At 43.8% G+C, this 17,303-nt stretch overlaps 1 non-coding gene across 1 annotated transcript; it reads left to right on the top strand.

The window, feature by feature from the left end:
* The first annotated feature begins 3,094 nt into the window (after positions 1–3,094).
* Positions 3,095–3,166, top strand: Trnap-agg. The gene has a single exon. It is a non-coding gene; the product is annotated as a tRNA-Pro (tRNA).
* The last annotated feature ends 14,137 nt before the right edge of the window (positions 3,167–17,303 follow it).

Here is a 17,303-nt window from a genome sequence, read left to right as displayed (position 1 = left end):
AAGTGAATGGGAAGGTTCGATAGCTGCTTTCCTTGAGTTTGGTTGTGCTCGATTAGCTTCAAGTTGATTTGAGCCACTAACGCCGGCCGGTCCGTTGGCTATTCATCTTGGCTGCTTTTCGGCGAAAAAGACCACACTGAAGGAGCTGGGCTAATTTCGCAATTACTTCATTCAGAAAACCTGATCGCTGCATATGATTAATGAGGGAAATTATCTGCTTTCATAAGGTGCGGGACGCGTCTCGCAAAGTTAGAAGCTGCCATGTCATTAGGATCTATCGCGTCTCCAATATTTGTTTATAACCCCTGTCGAAGCCAGCAGCAATATACATCTACATTGCTCAAATTGACCGGCCACAAAAAAAAAAAAAAAAAAAAAATATTTTATCCGTTTAGGATTTGAAGTCAAGTTCAATACAGAGAGTTCTGAGTGAATCTCCAAAAACTCTTTTCAGTTTTTCCGCATTCGTCTCCGTTCTACCGGCTAGAACCATTTGGCTAAGTTTAAGTATAGTATCTCTTAGTTAGTCAACTAAGTTCATATTTCAACCGAAAGAATATACTAATATCGTTTTAGTGGGACCATAGTACGTAATATAATACATAATCCGCATATTCGTCAAAATTACTTCCTGATTGCTACTAAAACCTTAATTGAAAGACGAGTATCAGCTGCTTACTGAAGCGCCAGCGGGTTTACATGCTCCTTGGCTGAAGAAGCGCTTGCTTAATTTTCGTAATTTTCCTGCAGCCTGTGTTCTTGACCGAGCAGACGACTGGAGCTGTTTCTTTAAACGCGGACACGCACAAAAGCTCAATTTCGCGGACAGATAAGTCGCATGGTCGAGGCATGCGAGTTAGCTAAAAATTACTCTCGATGGAACAATTTTGTAGCCCTCGCCGCTTTTCTTAGATGATCAAAACTAATTAGAGACTATTACCGTTTCTCCGGAGCCCATAGTTTCGGTTTGAACGAAGTCTCCGAAACGAAAGTTTGACATGAAAAGAACAAAAAACAAAACTATGCTCGGCAAGTTTATGCGCACCGGCTACACTTAACCGCCTCAGTTCAAATACCTATAAAATTAGGCATTAAACAAAAGAAAATATGTTGAATTGAATGCGCCACACATTCAGGCGGCCCGGCCGAGCCGACTCGACCTAGACCCAGCCGCCATGTTTGTTTTGTGGTGGCGCCCCCTATAGGTCGCTGGAGTCGCGAATAGAAGCGTGCCTGCTCTGGGGGGGGGGGGGGGGGGGGGGGGGGGGCGGGGGGAGTGCGGGGTGCGGAGCACGATTACGAAAAAAATACAAAGAAACGGCGAAAATTCGAACGCCGTCGTAGCACCGTTTAAAGTTAAGACGCAAGAGCCTTAGAGATGTTGTTTTAGATGTTCCAGAAAAAAAGAAAAAAAAAAAAGAAAAGAGGCGTTGCTATTTAAGACATACTGACGTCGACACACAGATATAGAAGACGCGCACCCCAGCGGCGGTGGCATGAATCCTGCACTTTCGATTGTTTTATGACTTTCAATCTAGCCGATTTCGGATGTTAAAAAGTCTTTTGGAAAAGTGTTCTTCTGTTCTTCAGCACTTCAAAGACGGAAAAAGCTGAGGGAAGACGCCACAAGTAGTGCAAGGCCCAATCAGGTGAGCTTTTGGTACCCAAAGAGAGGGCGCCACCCTTTGTTCAAAGCTTCATCGTGGGGCACCTTTATTAAGAAAAAAAAAAACAACACAATTTTATTTATAGCCAAGGCGGTCACTAAAGAGATAACTGCATTTCAACTGTCAGGCATACAACACAAAAGAGACAGTTAGCAAGGTCGTGTTTCTGGTTTCATGCGTGCTTCGTGGCATCTGTGAATGCTTTTTTTTTGCGGTATGGAAAAAGGGTATGTGGGCGAGTTGCGTGAAAACTTCTAAGTAAGTCATTAAACGCTTATGAAGCTCTTTTTGTGGTTTTGAATTTTCCATGTGAAGGGTGCTGCTCGAACACATTGGGAGAAACCGGTGAAAAAATAATTACTCTGTTCCTTCTGGCTTCGAAGTTAAGAACTGTTTCTCCAAACTGTAATTTTCATACTCGCGAGAAGTGTTTATTATTTTTTCGATTGGTGGAACCAGGTCAAAAAGTCCACCTTTCGCAAATAGGCAGTGAGTACTAGTCGCTAGTCCAAATAATGTGAGTTAATTTGCTACAGGAGCACCAAATATTTTTAATTTTAACATCTGAATCTATGTTTTCTAAGCGCCACAACAATTCCCAGATCATAATAATTGGCGGCCAATTGTCTTAAAAAGACCCTGATAAAAAAAAAAAAAAAAACGCAACACGCTTTTGTTTAAAAAAAAGCGTTGACAGTCCATTTTTAATGTGAGAAAAAAATGTAGGTTTTAATACTAATTCTCTGTTGCATAAAAAAGTGACGCTGGTTCAGACGATTTGTTTAAATTATATAAAAAAAATTAAACCCGTTTACGACTCCCTGTAACGCCGAATTAGAGCGCAGCTGTTGAGGATGAGGAGGGGAACGTACGGAGAGGAGGCTATGCCCCTCCTCCTCTCCTCTCATTTAGGAAAAAATTTTCCGCTAATTTTAGCTGGGAAATAATTCCGCTAAATATAGCGGGAAACTTTTTCCGCTAAATATAGCGGGAAAAGTTTTCAGCTAAATTTAGCGGGGAAAATTTTCCGATAAATTTGGCGGGAAATATATTCCGCTAAATTTGGAGGGAAAATTTTTGCCGCTAAATTTAGCAGGGAATTTTTCAGCTAAATATAGCGGGGAAATTTTTCCGCTAAATTTAGTGGCGAAAATTTCCCGCTAAACTTAGCGGGGAAACTTTTGCGCTAAATTTAGCGGGGAAAATTTTGAGCTAAATTCAGCGGGGAAAATTTTGAGCTAAATTTAGCGGGGAAATTTTACGCTAAATGTAGCGGTGAATTTTACCCATAATGCACCGCGCGGTTACGCCGACGCGGACGCCGCTGAAGCCGGAAACGGGCGCCTTAGAGCTGCGCTCTAAAAAACCTAAGATAATAAAAGGTGACCCTGCTGTCGCATGCACGTGTCGGCCGCCGATATCCACCTGGCTCGTTGGTCTAGGGGTATGATTCTCGCTTAGGGTGCGAGAGGTCCCGGGTTCAAATCCCGGACGAGCCCAATTTTTTTTCGTAGTTTTTTCAAACAAATGCATTTTTTGTTGACTCTCCGATACTATTGAAAAAGAATTATTAATCTGGATTTTTTGTTACAACATTCTTGGAAAATATTAACGAAAATGCCCGTTGATACATTTTGTCTGCGTATCCTTCCCACCCAATGCACGTTTGGTTTCTGCCTGCAACTCATTGCGTACCGCCGCGAAATGCGCAATTGAATGTTATATTCGCTTTTTGTAGCATTCACCCTTTCAGTAGATAACCAATTTGAGGAAGTAGCGGAGTTGTGGGGCATTGAATTTCACACCACTACACGCAAAAAGACTTGTCTGACAAGAACTTACAAGAATAAATAAGTATATAACATATCTCTTCGAATTTGCCAACCTGCTAAGCAAAAAAATATTACTAATTGTTATTTATACCTTCATCTTGTTCCGTTTTCACACGGATACACCTGTGGCACCGGTATACGTTGTTACCCTTTGTTTCCCAATCAATAGGCTCTGATGGCCTGACAGCGGCACACACACACAGCTATGGCGCGATCACTGAACACGACTGCTGTAGATAATATTGCAATTAGAGTTCATTCTAGTCTCGTCAATTAGGTACAAATTCTAAGAAAATTGCTTCTCCCAAAATGCGTGTATCTGTTGATTGTTAATTTATAATATGTATTTATTACAAAAAAAACAACAACAACAATATCACAAGTATTGGAGCAGCCAGGCTGCCAAAACGACATAAAAAATAAAAAATAAAGCATTATTTTAACATGTCGCCCAGGATGTAAAGCAATTGATAAGCAAAACATCGTGCGGCTGAGTATTCTGCACTGCTGACAATTTCGGTATGCATTTCGGGGAAAAACCAAATTTTTCTCTACAAGCGAAATTAGAGCTTTCAGAGAGACCTAATCCACCAAGGTAAATAATAAAAAAATGTTTTGTAATCGGGATTTATATAATAATAATTTAAGTCGTGACTTGGATTGCACTGAGTCGACTATGGTGATTTAAATAAAACACTTTCGCCGTAAACAACCCCTAACATATTTTTTATTTAATTTTGACTATCATTTCGTGCTTTTTATGGACATTCGGTTAGCATTTAAAACAAAAAAGTATCAGGCAAAAACGATTTTATATCAGGCAGTCGTTTTTTGTTTAATTATCTATTGACAATAATTATGTTTTTCTTAAACTGAAGTGTTTTAAATTATATAAATTTATTTATATAATTATATACCTGATTTACATAAGCTTTAAAAAAATATATTTTTTTCTACCTTGTCATCGGCATAAAGCAAGCACGTGTCATTAGAGCGGATTATGTGATTGACACCCATGCCATTTCCATGCCATGTCACCCATGCCAAAAATCAAGCAATGTCAATAATGCGTGACCTGATTTGGCCACAAGGTTCATTTTATTAAGAAGAATTAAAAGAAAAGACATCCAATAATAGCGCTTACCGTGTTCGCTTCAGTGCCGAAATGAGTTCACCGAAGGAACGCGGTGTTTCGGCTGTGGGAACCTTCGTTGCAGCCAAAAGTGCGGACGCAACGCCACATCGTGTCATTTGATTTAAAAAACCTCCAGCCGCTATTGAAGGACTTACAAAAAAAAAAGAAAAAGAAAAAGCGTATGGCTCACTTTTGCTATCATTCTATTCATATCCTTACAATCATACTATCTCAAAAGCATAAGTTGCAGATTAAAAAAAGAAAAAGAAGAAGAAAAAAAAAAGAAAAACGTTTTTGTGGTGCCTAAGGGGCTGTCATAAAATGGGTGCGACGACATATAAAACGCAGCATCAGGTTAAAAGCATACCCATACCATGGCTATTACTTGGTATGGACGTAACACAAACAAAATTCCGTCTGAAAAAAATAAAATATCCAGTCGGAATTTTGTTTTGTGTCGCCTGAGGGGATGAAGCGTGCGAGGAGTCGGGTTTAAATACTAAAAAGAAACGAGTACCCATTTTTTTTTTAGTAATAATTGTTGGACTTGAGTTTAAGTCCTCGAAAAATAAAAACGGAATACGATCAGTATGTTTTTTTCTTTTTGTCAACCCCCAGTACGCGAAAGTGTCTCCAAATATTTTGACATACAAATAAAGATGGCGCAGAAACAATGCGAATTACGAGATCGGTCGATTGAGGACTGCAGTCATTTCGTTTTGCTTTCGCTTCAAATTTACGTTTTCCACAGCGAGGGGGAAAGTACAACAACAACGAATACAAAAACCGCGAAGAAAAAAAAAAATCGACTCGGAGAAAACAAGCGACACTTGTCGCTGTGCTTGTATTTTTAGAAAAAAGAAATTGAAATGTTTATCCCCCTCCCCGTAACCGAAAACGTTTTTGGTCAAATAAAATTAAAAAGAAAAAAAGTGCGAGAAGTGGGAGGGAGATTCACGAACGGAGCGCCATGCGGAGGAGGGTGAGAAAAACGAGAGGGAATCCTGCCGTGATTGCTTTCAATTGAGTTTGGGCAGGCGCTCATACCTGTCCGGATTGCGTTATGGAAGTGAGACGTCGCGACACGGACGGCTCTGGCACCCTGCTCACGCTCCGGCTGTCCCGCCAAGGAGCCCGCTCGCGTCGACGCTGTTGGTCAAGTGGCGGCACGTCCTCCTAACTCGCTTTGTCCTCCTTTTTTTCCGGCGGTCCGTACAAGCGGCCCCGCGGATCCCGCTTGTCAAGGACCCGAAAACACTCACAACAAGCGGCACTGAAAACGAGCCAGCCCCTCAGGAAGGGAGAGGTGTTGTGCGGGACGCCTCAAAAACGTCGTTCAATTTGGGGCCGGGAAGCGCCCGCTGCCTTCGGCGCTAGCTGCCGCGTTCGATCCCGCTTTCTTTGTTTCTATCGTTTTATTAGTGTTATTTCCGGTTTTAAAGTCTCGTACTACATGAAGTAGAGAGTTTGACTCTTCCTCTTCACTTCTCTCTCTCTCTCTTTCTCTCGTTCTCGTCATCTTCCATTGAGTTTATGAGTTTCGTCAACTCAGGTCGTTTGTTGTTCGCTCGCTCGGCTTCTTCGTCCGTTAGCTTTTGTCTGTTGGGATGGCTGCCCTAGCGACGGGGAAGTCGACGAACAACGGACGTGACGTTTGTTATTCGTTGACTTTCCCCGCGTGATTCGAATATGGGGACGCTATAAAAATCCGACTTCGCGATTACGTTTTAATATTGCACGGTACTTTTGAGATTCTCTTTTTTTTCTTTTCTTTTCTACAACGGCGTTGGAAGGCAGAAGTTGCTATGTCCCTTTGATCGCGAAAATAAGTTTTAGCTTCGTCCTGTTTGTTCTTTTATTCGGGGAAGAAGAAGGTCTTCTTTATTTATTTCTATATATATTTTTTTAATATCTATTCCACTGTTGTGGGTAGGCAGTTTCTGAGAGCATGGAATTTAGTCGCTTCTCAAGAAGCTGGACTTCCGGACTTCGTGAGTGTCCGTCGATCGGTTGCTGCCACGTCGCGACAAGCACCGCTCGGTGTCTTACCAGAAGGTAGGATTATATGTGACGCTCTGTCGTGTAAATGAGACATACCCCTTTCTTTCTTTCTTTTCTCTGTTTAGAACTACACAACAACTCCGAGAGAAAATATTAAAACAAAAAAAACGTTACTTCATAAGCGCAGCATGCGCACCGGTTACCCCTCGTTTTTCTTTCTCGTGCCTTGATAGCCCTGTGCGAAACGTCGAGACTTCAGTATCGGATTTGTTACGTTTCCGGCATAGCCCAGAATTCAAACATGGGCATTTCTTTTTACTTCGTTTTAAAGTTAAACATATGTATATCGAGGCACGAGAGAGTCTACGGAATATTACAATCAGCTATATTTCGCTATGCCTGATGATAACGCCGGGAATAAAGATTGGAGGCTATTGTCATCGACAAGGCGAGAACGGTAGGGCGTCTCCTTCGAATGCCCGGTCGTCAACACGCGCTCGTCGCCTTCCGCAGTGCTTTGGTTTTGGTGCGTTGGCCTTCCTTTATGCTTCGAAGCTGCGAAGCTTGCACTGGGAGTAGTCAACGAAGGACCTCCCTGCAGTGCTCATCTTGTCGGTGACCATGTTAGTTAATGATGCAGACGAGCGTTTAATGAATATTTATATTACCATGTACCATTGAAGGGGATCCGTACTGGGACTTGCCGTCATCATTTTTTGCTGTGAAATATTGTTTTCGTCGTTTAAATTCGTACCTAAATTGCACCATGGGAATCAGGCACAATTATGTAAACGTGTGGCCGCTCGTGTAAAACGCTTTTTTCACTGTCCGTGAAACATTGAGGTTGGGAAATGCTGGCCAGCAAAGGCAGGGGAATGAGCCCTCGTGAAAACGGAGTCTTCTGCTCTTGCACGCTATGCTCTTGCACTTGTGCCTTTGCAATCGCTGCACATAACTGTCGACCTCTTAATTGTTTTCTTGTCACCACCAACTCTCATGTGCTGATTGTTTTATGCGCAAATATAAAAATTTGCAGGCTGAAAATGACATTTAATTTAAAGAAATTCGGCCTGTCTCTCTTTTAGAGCACCATTCGGAATATATTTTGGGCAATGAACCATGTTGAACCTGAGACTGGGGTAGAGAGGAAACATGAAGACGTAGAAGACATCGTCCTGCCTATGTGTTGTCTCTTCTACATTTTGGTGTTTGCTCCCCAGTCTCAGGTTAATTCAACATGGTTAATATTCACCAGCTCGCCTGGACGCTTGCGATATTTGTTTGGGCAATGATTGGCGTAGCAAAACTTGTATTTCTCGTTCGCTCTACGACTACGCGTACTTCTTGCATTTGAGATCTATTTTTTTTTTTAAATACGTAAACAGGTATGTTCTAGACATTGATGAAGATTATGAATTTATATTAGAAAATATTTTATGTATTAAACACGGTAAGGAAAGTTTTGTTGCCTACTCAGAGTAGAAAAATACAAGGCGAGCCCTATTAAAGACGGTTAGCCTCCCTGTTATTTATTGGCTCCCTTTCCAAGTAGGACGGGCAGACTGATTATCAATGTGGCCAATACGCTTCCCTAAATCTAAAAAAAAAAATGCCCACAACGAGTCTTCAAAAAGGAAACGGTTCGCTAGTTGCATCATATCAAAATGAGATATTCTGAACACGCAGTATTTCGGCTACTAAATACAAAACCGAGCCGTCATACTACGTAATCCTTCCTGGGGCACTAAACGATCAAGAACTAGACTGCTGAATATGCAGATAAAATCGCAGTGAGGATCGGCAGAAGGCTTTAGGTACTATTTGTAGACGATTTAAGCATACCCGTGGATATTTCCTTCTAGAAACAAACACACACACAGACGCACACACATACACGCACGCACACACGCACGCACGCACGCACATCCTCACACACAGATGGATGGTGGATTCGGCAATATATGGGGATTTTTGTCATGTCTTTCTGGACCTACTTTCACGATTTCGTCTTTAGGACTCCAGCTGCTCTGAATATCTGATTAGCTCGAGAAGGCTGTCGAGCGAACCTGCCGTCACAGTTTCTGTTCTAGCCGCTAGGTGCCGTCGAGTTCGCTGGGGTCGCCAATACAGATTATTTTTAGATAGATCAATAACCCAAGACTCTCAATGATAAGTTGAAAACATAACTCACTTGGTATAAAAATAAATATAAAAAATGTCGGTGTTCGTAATAATTGTGCTGTGTGTATGTTTATAAAGCCTAGAGCTTAGTGTGCCTCAAGGGGCGACTTGTCTCCCAGCTGTAGATGAGCAATTTAGCCAGTGCGGTACAACGGCTAACCTGGGGTCTTTAACATGCACCACGCAGTAGTGATACACGACCGCACGCCGGCGCAATGCTCATTCAGATCGAAACGGGCAGTGGTGGGGATTGTACTCAGGATACCTGGGTTCTGCAGCGCGAGCTTTCGCTCCACGTTTTACTCTAAGCTGGTTTGCGAAAGGGGACCGGTGGCCCATTCGGCCAACGGTTCCCTTTCCTTACTTTCTTAAAGTAGACCACAAAAAAAAAAAAAGAAAAGAAAAAGCAGCAACAACAAGAAGAATACTTGAAATATTAGAGGTGCGGCTATTTTCCGAATCGCCCTATTCCAGCATCACTGCCAAGGGGCATTTTAGAAATATAAAAATAAGCAAAAACTCTAGAATTCATAACAGACTAAAAAACACATACAAACTATACCACTACTTGCGTGACCCTTACACCCCCCTCCCCCCCCCCCCCCCCCCCCCCTCCCCACACACACACACACACACGAACACACACCGGTGGATGTAAGAAGTTCCACGCACCCCGTTCGCGGTGTCACGCGCCACCAAATTTGCTGGCGGACATCCAATACTGATGGATCGACTAAAAACGGGGGCCGGTAGGGGATAGTGGTGGAGCCAGTGGGTTCGCAACCGGAGTTCCCCCATCGACTTGTTCGGAAGGAGGGAAGGTGTCTAAATAGGGTGAGCACAGGACGGTGTGCGTGTGGAGGACTGTACGGTCTGTGTTTGGAGGGGGGTGGGTGGGGGGCATCGCCTCGTGCCGCCTCATTTCCGTTTCCGGTTAGAACAGCTCGGCCGTGTACGTGCCATGCTCATGCGCGCACTCCTCGGACGTGTGAACGACGGCGTAAGTATGTCGGACTACTACACAAAGCGGCCGTCATCATTAAACGGGAATCCGGCTTTGTTTTGCTAATGTAGACATGCCACGCAGGCTCCAGAGGGGTGAAAAACTGTGGCGTGTTTGACGCACGCCATAGTTTGTACCGCCCAGGCTTTTATAACGGACAAGTATGTAACAGATAAAAAATGACACCGTTAATTGGATTGTAGATGGTTGAGCGTGTTGGTTATGTTCCTCTTTCCTTATCGTAAATTGGTTGGATTGCTTTCTACTTTTACTTAATTCAGGGAAGAAAGTCGTTGGTATTTTATTTCAGGCAGAAAATAATGAGTAATGCAGTTTAATTGCTTATTAAGAGAATAATGATTTTTGGTAGTTTTCTTTGCGAGTGGCGGTGGCACTAAGGTGTTTTCATCGTATATTATGCGCAAGGTTTCTAACCTTTCATTAAATTTTTCAGCCTCAGGGTGAAGCTTTTGGGTCACTAGCGCGAATATAGTCCCCCTAATAAGTCGTGCGTGGCACTTTTGAACAAATAATCAGAGACACAGCTAAAGCATCGTGCAATATCAGCTATCTGATTTCCAGCAACAAATAACCTGGTCTAGATTATATGCAAAATCCATTAGGCTTGCAGGCTTACGTAGCAGATAAACATGGAGCCGAATAATATTAAAATAGTGTCAAGGAGCCAGGACGGAAGCCCCGAAGTAATAACAGAAAAACTGCGATGAGACCCGCGACGACGAAATAAATTATTGCGGTTGCTCGTGTCGGGCTGTGCAACATTCTAACGCTGAATTTGAAGCGTCGTGCATCCATCGCTCATTCACGTAGTTTTTCACGCGTTTCGTTTTGAGCCGACATTCAGTTCACATCCTTACCGCATTGCTGCGTGAGAAATTGCAAGCACTTCTACTCTACGTGTAAAACTTAGTTGTAGCAGCCGACCAAAAGCATGACAATAAAAAAGTTGTTGTATGTATATCAAATGTTCGGATTCCGATAACGGGGCCCGATACTCCCCTGCCCCCTTTAAGCATGCATCCTATGGTTAATATGTACTCTTAATGAGGTGCGAGCGCCGAGATCAATCCACTGAAGCTCCCTATACTTTGGTCGCAATACTCCGTTTCGTCTCCGAGCGCTACCGACGCTACAAGGGTCGATCAGTTGTCTTGAAAAGCGCTGAATCACGGCATGTTTCGGATTTCTATGAGTGCGTTGCCGCCAATAATAATAATAATAATAGCTTTATTTACCATGTATAAGCATGGTGGGGGCTGAGGAAAAAAGCTGTCCAAGCAGCTTGACTGGTCCTCAGCCCCCCTTAGGTACATAAAGTGGCGAGAAAGACATTTAAAAGAACACAAGAAATTATGTAATAATACAAGGTACTTTTATCATAACAATGAACAACAGACAACTATCAGCAATACATGAAAAAAGGATAGCACTGGCTTACAAAAGAAATCGGGAAGTTGTACACAAGACAAGAAAGGGAAAACTATCCAAAATATTCTAGGATGCTTCAACACAATATATATATATATACATACACATATACATACATACACATATATACACATGCACATACATACAAACACACACATATTATACACAAGTACATACACATAACCATAGACGCACATATATATAGACACATACACACAGACATACATAGGTGTGTTTTTATGCTTCGTACATTGCGCGAAGTTCACTATATCTGCAAGTGTACAGATCAAAATGAACGTGGTGATAGTTGTTTAAAAGGGATGGTAAAAGATAACGGAGACATTTTTTCCGGATTTTAGTCGAGTTTTAGGGACTACCCAGCTCTCTTTGTGTCTTGTACAGTAACTAGAGGTTTTTATTTGAAGTTGCGAAAGATTGCGTATATTACTTATATTTCTCTGTGTTTCTAATTTATAGCGAGCACTCAAACGATATCTGTATCGGTTGTGTGCCCTGATAACGCGAGAACGACGAAGGAAAATTGAACTTGGTGTTCCATAAGGGGCGTTAAAGATGTGGCGAACATATTTCTTTTGTAATAAATAAATACACTGTAGGTTTGAAGATGTAGTTGTCCCCCACTCTAGTTGCCAATAGTTTAAGTGTGAGTAAAACAGTGAATTATAAAGAAGAAATTTAACTTGTGAGGGAAGGAGGTATCGAATGCGTCCAATTATGCCAGTAATTTGCGCTATTTTTGTTAGCAAGTAGTTTACATGAGCGTCCCATAGCATGTCGGCAGAAAATATGATACCGAGACGCCTGAAATTATCTACCTCTTCTATACGACGTGAATTAAGGAAGATTTCTGGATGTGTAGGAACGGGCTTGTTTTTGGGTCTGAATATAACCGCCTTTGTCTTTCTTTCATTTACTTGCATAGCATTAGCTGCCAACCAGTTCTCGAGTGTTTTCATTGTATTATTACATCGATCTATAAGTTCATGAATGTCATGGCCAGAGAAAAATATGCTAGTGTCATCCGCATATACTATAAATTTGGCTGTGGGGCTAATATTTACAATATCGTTAAGATAAACGTTGAAGAGTAGTGGCCCTAATATGCTGCCCTGTGGCACACCACAAAGTACTGGTTGCGCCTTTGAGCGCATATTGTTAATATGGACAACCTGTTTTCGATTAGATAAATAAGATTTTAGAAGCAACAAAACCCGTCCTCGGATACCGTAGCAGTTCAGCTTTTCAAGCAAAATGGCATGATTTACTAAGTCAAAAGCCTTTGAAAAATCTACGAATACACCAAGAACGATGGCTTTGTTTTCAAATTGTGTGAGTATATATTCTTTTTGCTCAAGTAATGCTAGTTCACTTGATTTGTTTTTACAAAAGCCGAATTGGTGTGGCGTCAAGAAGTTATACTTATCAATAAATCCCGAAAGTCTCGAGTGCAAAAGTTTTTCAAATACCTTTGAAAAAACTGGCAGGATGGAAATTGACCTATAGTTTCCCAGATCATTTCTATCTCCCTTTTTGTAAAGTACTGTAATCTTTGCTTTTTGCATATTTGATGGGAAGACAGCTGTCTCTAAACAGGTGCTAAATATCTCAGTGAGGATAGGCGCGATTATATCAGCTACATGCTTTACAGGCCGTACCTGGAGACCATCAATATCACAGCTACTGCTATTATTTAGACTTTTGATTACTGATATCACCTCAGGCGCGGTGACCGGTTGTAGAAACATTGATTTGTCATTTCGAATGCTCACATATTCGAGAGCAGCCGACGAGTTACCACGTGTAGTCAGGTTTGCGAAGAAATCATTAAAAGCGTCAGCTAATTCGGCTCCAGACAATTCCCTTCCATTCACTCGTAGTTTCGAGATAGGAGCATGCGGAGAACCACGATTTAATAGTTCGTTTAGTCTGGACCATAACACGTCATGGCGATTGTTTTTATCGCTTAAAGCAGTGGAGTGGTATTCTGTCCGCGCAGATCGCAGCTTTTTTGTCAATTTATTACGGTACTGTTAAAACGTCTTCAAATCATCAGGTGCACGAGTATTCAGGAAGCATCTGTATAGCTTGTCACTAATTTTCGTTTCTTTACGCAGCTCTGGCGTAATCCACGGCGTCCTTGTTTTTCGACAGTGTTTACGTTCTTTAATAGGGAAGTGGTCGGTATATAGCTTTTTTGAAAATGTCATTAAACTTATCGTAAGCATCATTCGCCTCACTGAATGTATCTGAATTCTGTTCCAATTTTCCCGCTGCAATGCAACGCAGAAAGAATCAAGGGCTTTCTCCGTAATTGATTGGTATAGAATTTTAGGGCCTTTGTTAGCTGCTAGTTGAGTTCTTTCCACACAAAGGAACACAGGGAGACGGTCACTAACGCTGCAGGTTATAACTCCAGCCTTAGCGTACGACTGCAATGAATTTGTAATAAACAGATCACGGACGGATTGGCATTCGGCTGTGACTTTAGTCGGAACATTAATCATGTTGACAAAACCATGAGATGTTATTGCAGTGATCCAATCAAGCGTGAAGAATGCGTCGTGACATCGCGATTTTGTCTGTGAGTTAGAGTTTGTGTTACAACTAGCTTTTGGCCCCGCACGGGCTTCGAATGAAACGGAGTACAATTTACTATACTTCGTTTCAGCTTCGGTCCGAGCGCGGCCGATGTTATGAGCCGGAGGGCCAATCAAACTGCGGAGAAGGCACAACGTCCTGGCATGCTCTCTGCAGTTGATAGGACCAGCCGGTATTCGCAGTCTCTCTGTGCGTGCTCCTCCGCCAGCTAGTCTTATCAAGCGCAGAGAGCACGCCATGACGCTACGCTTTCTGCGGTGTTTGATTGGCCCTTCGGCTCATAACACCGGCCGCGCTCGGACCGAAGCTGAAACGAAGTATAGTTGAGCAGCAAGGACACGTCAGTGCCGCTCCTGTCCATCCTGTCGCTTTTAAGCGGCGTGTTCGCATTATCCGAAGGGCCTAACTGAGTGAGTGGCCATCCCGTCCCCATGCCGCGAAAGAGCTCTTCCGCCCCCGCAGGAGTTTTTGGCAGCGATTTCACGCTTTATCTGAGACCCCGACCGGTCTGCGGCCAGCTCCCGAGGGACGGTTTCCGTTTCTGTCTGTTCCCTCCGTTCCGTGGCCGCAGCGCCATCTGCCGCTGCCGGAAGACACGTACCCTCACGCTGTAACCTGCATGGCCCTATGCTAGACTTGGGGGCCCGGTGGCGGGGTTGAAGGTAAGAAATATTCCCACTTTTCGGCGCAGAATAAGTTAAGTACCAAGTACAATTCGCTTATATGGCTCGCTCCTGCATGTATAGAGATGCATGCATGTGTAGGAACTACCATTGAACTGAAGTCAGTCGCCCGAGACAAGGGCGAACCAGGGGCGAAGTTCCCTGGTGGATTTTGTTTTAAAACATCAGATTCGTTGTACGAATGTTTAGACAGAGGGATGCTAGTGTTCATATATAGATTAACAAATCGGCCTGTGCGGTACATACGACATTTAACGTGAATCGCGCAGTAGTTATTACGCAGCAGGGGTGTCAAACCTCCACGCAACAGAGATCTCAAGACTTCAGGACCAGCAGCCTACCTCTGACGAATAAGATGTACGTTACCTTGTGGTTTCGTGCTCTGGAAGGCGTACATCTAGAATTTTACTCATTCTATTTTGATGCACTTGGAGTTCATAGGCAAGATGAGCATTTCCCCGAGTACCTATCAGTTTCACCGTGCAACAAGCAACTTATAAATATAATTATAAAAAAAAAAATTCAGGAAGATTTTTTGTTGGATTTTTCGGGAATGCTTAGCATGTCCATTAGAAACGCCCTTTGGGAAACGCTAACGCTGACCCCTTCATTTTTTTTTGGCTTTCTCTTTTGTTTCTTTTATTTTTTGCTGCCTCTCTTTGGCCTCATTACGGGGTAAGTGTTAACGTTTCCCAAAGAGGGACGTGGAAGGCGTTTCCCAATGTTCATGCTAACGAATTCCCCAAGAATCCGAAAATGAATCTTCCTGTAATTTTTTTCATCCCTTTTTTCACTCGTGGAGTGAACCGCATTCATATCACTCCTGGAGTGAACCGCATCCGTTGTTTTAACTACACACACATATCACAGCCTAAGCACCGCTACTACGGAAACCCAGTGTGAACAACACCCGGCGACGGCAGAGCGGCAAGTGAGCACGCCCGCATTCCACTGCGCCGGGGCGCAACACCTCCTACATAACAAAGCCGTAGTGCTGAATGAGATGGCGTCATCAGAGGAGGCCAACATTGGGCACAGATTGGACACGACGATTGCGTCAACGTTCGGCTCAAACTTGACTCGAAGCCGAGCGCTGACGCAGCACTCGTTTCCAATCTGTGTCCAGCGTTGGCCTTCTCTGATGACGCCATCTCATTCAGCACTACGGCTTTGTTGTCTAGGAGGTGTTACGCGTCGCCACCTCCTCTCTGGCTCCGCGCCAGTTGTACGCGTGACTTTTCCAAAAACGAAAGGACTCGTGAGTACGCCCCTGACGTACGATCTGTAGATATGTACAGATCGATACAGAACACCGCGATAGGCTTCGCGCGAAGCGCCACTAGCTTTACTAACCCAAAGCATGACAGTGACACAGCCATGGTCCTGCTCCAAAAGGCTTGACGAAGTTCTGGACTCGCGGAGGGCCGTTTTGAGGTGCCGTCACGCACCCCCGCGCTCGTGCACGAAGTACACTCCAACCACAAGAAAGGTTTTGCTCAGTGAAAGGCTGATTAGACGTCCAAGAATTATCCCAGCGTGTTAGATGAGTTTTGAGGGAAGTTTCTTGACACGGACTCGGAGGGGTACCGGAATTCGCGTCGCGTCAGCCGGACTAAGTTACTGCAGCTTCTTTCACGGGGTTAACACGCGCCCCAGTGATACACCTGCCATCCCCTACTGCACGACGCCGAAATTGGCGAAGCGGGACATCGTGGACGTCGCCAGCGATCCTCGGTTGCTAGGTGTTACGTCATGGCGTCGCTGCTTATAACCAGCCAATTCAGTGCGGTCTCCGTCGCCATGCGTCACATCGCCTAGCCTTTCGAAATATGCACCCCACCGTCATTTCTCTGCTCTTGTAGAGGGTATTTCCGAGCCGGTTTCCACTGCCAGTGGGGCTGTGACGCCATCCCGTGGCGACGTTGCGGACTTTGGATGCTCTCCCACGGCAGGACTGGATACGCGCTCGCTGTGTTCGGGATGTCCAATGATAACATGTATGTTTACGAAGCGGCACTGGCACATAGTGGGCTCTAAGCGGCACTGGGCGGCCGGGAGCTGCGCCAGAGCGCGGCTGCAATTAAAGGCACGGGAGCGCGCGTTTGAGTGCTGATCAAAGCTGCCGTAAGGGTGCTTTCTTCACCTCTTTCAAAATGCCACAGACAAAATGTCCGCGAGTATAAACTCTGGTCAAAGCAAACTGGAGAAGCCGACAAGAAGAAGCGAACGCGTAAATCGTTCGGAAACAATAACTGAGCCCGCTATGCCCTATTCCTTACTTTGTGTTGGGAATGCGACATGCGCGTAAAGGGCTGCTAGAGATTCTCGGTGACTGGCGTTGAACGTTAATTCTGAGTATGAGCTCTGAGAATCTCTAGAAATATATAATTACAGCGCTGGGCGAAGGCCTAAATGCTGACTTCGCGAGGTAACGCCAAGGCTAAAAAAAACGCAGGGTATGAACATTCTCTCGTTTATTAATTGTATTGCCATTTAAGCAATATTCCTCTAAGTGATTCACTAAGCGAATAGACGACCTCACGCACACACCGTAGATAGGTACTTGTTGACGAACTAGATTCTTTATTGATATCTTCTCTTGTTTACGTGGCGCTTAAAGATTCATCGCCGGGCAGCTGGTGGAAAGACACGCCAGAAGTCTTCCCCGATGTTGACGTGCAATTCGAGACACAACAACACACCACTGGGCCACGAGAAACAGACCCCTTTGAG

Source organism: Ixodes scapularis, unplaced genomic scaffold (assembly GCF_016920785.2).
Source record: "Ixodes scapularis isolate PalLabHiFi unplaced genomic scaffold, ASM1692078v2 PGA_scaffold2__306_contigs__length_199485367, whole genome shotgun sequence".
Lineage (NCBI taxonomy): Eukaryota > Metazoa > Arthropoda > Arachnida > Ixodida > Ixodidae > Ixodes > Ixodes scapularis.
Note: the sequence above shows the minus strand (reverse complement) of the source record. Positions and strands in the feature narration are given on the sequence as shown.